The sequence below is a fragment of the Aotus nancymaae genome, unplaced genomic scaffold, assembly GCF_030222135.1.
Source record: "Aotus nancymaae isolate 86718 unplaced genomic scaffold, 86718_ANA_hifiasm-v0.15.2.pri h1tg000003l, whole genome shotgun sequence".
Lineage (NCBI taxonomy): Eukaryota > Metazoa > Chordata > Mammalia > Primates > Aotidae > Aotus > Aotus nancymaae.
In genome coordinates, this window is record NW_026988414.1 from 24315001 (window position 1) to 24316601 (window position 1601).

The following is a 1601-nucleotide window of genomic DNA, read 5'->3' on the forward strand; positions in this document are numbered from 1 at the left end:
ACTTCTTCCTTTCCGATAATGAGGGCTACGGAACTTAGCTTCTTCCCTTTTTGTCTTGGCTGCCAGGAAGCTAAGTTGCTAAGATGTGATGCTCAATCATAGCAACTATATCACATGCTAGTTTCCTTCTTTTTTTAATGACTTGGTTTTCTATTTCTATATTATTAACTTTATGATGGAAAAGAAAACATATTCTTCACTGTGAGTCACTTCAAATCATTTGTAGAGTGGCAGAGTGAAGTAAAAATATGAAGAAGCTATTTGTGCTGGCTTCATCTGAAGAACAGGTCTACGATTTGGGAGTAAGAGAAAAAGGTTTTATTTTTGATCTTTGACATTCCATAAACCATTTGAATTTCTTACAGTGTCTGTATAAGTTAAAACAAGATTAATTTTTTAATATAACCATTTATAATTGACTCTCCCAGGAAGGAGCTAGAAGCTTCTTTCTTTCCTTTTTTTTTTTTTTTTTTTTTGAGACAGAGTCTCAGTCTGTCACCCAGGCTGGAGTGCAATGGCACCATCTTGGCTCACTGCAACCTCTGCCTCCCGGGCTCAAGCAATTTTCCTGCCTCAGTCTCCTGTCGGCCAGGCTGGTGTCAAATCCCTGACCTCAAGTGATCTACCCTCCTCAGCTTCCCAAAGTGCTGGGATTACAGGTGTCAGCCACAGTACCTGGCCTTTTTTTTTTCTTTTTTGAGATGGAGTTTCACTCTTGTTGCGCAGGCTGGAGTGCAATGGTACAGTCTCAGCTCACTGCAACCTCCGACTCCTGGGTTCAAGTGATTCTCCTGCCTCAGCCTCTCAAGTAGCTGGGATTACAGGCATGGGCTACCACACCCAGCTAATTTTTTGTATTTTGTAGAGATGGGTTTTCACTATGTTGATCAGGGTGGTCTCAAACTCCTGACCTCAGGTGATCCTCCCAACTCGGCCTCCCAAAGTGCTGCAATTACAGACATGAACCACTGTGCCCAGTCTTTTTTTGTTGTTGAGACAATATCTCACTCTGTCACCCAGGTTGGAATATAGTGGCATGATCACAGCTCACTGCAGTCTTGAACTCCCAAGGCTCAGGTGATCCTCCTGTCTCAATCCCCTTAGTAGTGAAACCACAGGTGCATGCCACCACATCTGGCTAATTTTTCTATTTTTATTTTGTTTTATTTATTTTTTATGGGCTTTTCAGCAAAAACCGGAAAGGCTGCTAGACAAATTCTAAAAGAGCTGTAACACTTTTATTTTATTTTTGAGATGAAGTCTCACTCTATTGTCCAGGCTGGAGTGAGTGGCGCGATCTCGACTCACTACAACCTTCACCTCCCAGGTTCAAGTGATTCTCCTGCCTCAGCCTCCTGAGTAGTTAGGATTACAGGCACACGCCACCACACCTGCTGATTTTTTGTATTTTTCTCCCAAAGTGCTGAGATTCCACACATCAGCCACTGTACCCAGCCTAATTTTTGTATTTCTGGTAGAGAGGGGGTTTCACCACGTTGCCCAGGCTGGTCTCGAACTCCTGACCTAAAGTGATCTGCCCACCTCAGCTTCCCAAAATTGTGGGATTACAGGCATGAGCCACTGTACCCAATGGCTATACG

The 1601-nt window shown here is 43.3% G+C and overlaps 1 non-coding gene across 1 annotated transcript; it reads right to left on the bottom strand.

The window, feature by feature from the left end:
* Positions 1 to 1176: 1176 nt before the first annotated feature.
* LOC135277387 (U7 small nuclear RNA) lies at positions 1177 to 1238 on the bottom strand. Its single transcript, XR_010344992.1, has one exon. It is a non-coding gene; the product is annotated as a U7 small nuclear RNA (small nuclear RNA).
* Between the last annotated feature and the right edge of the window lie 363 nt (positions 1239 to 1601).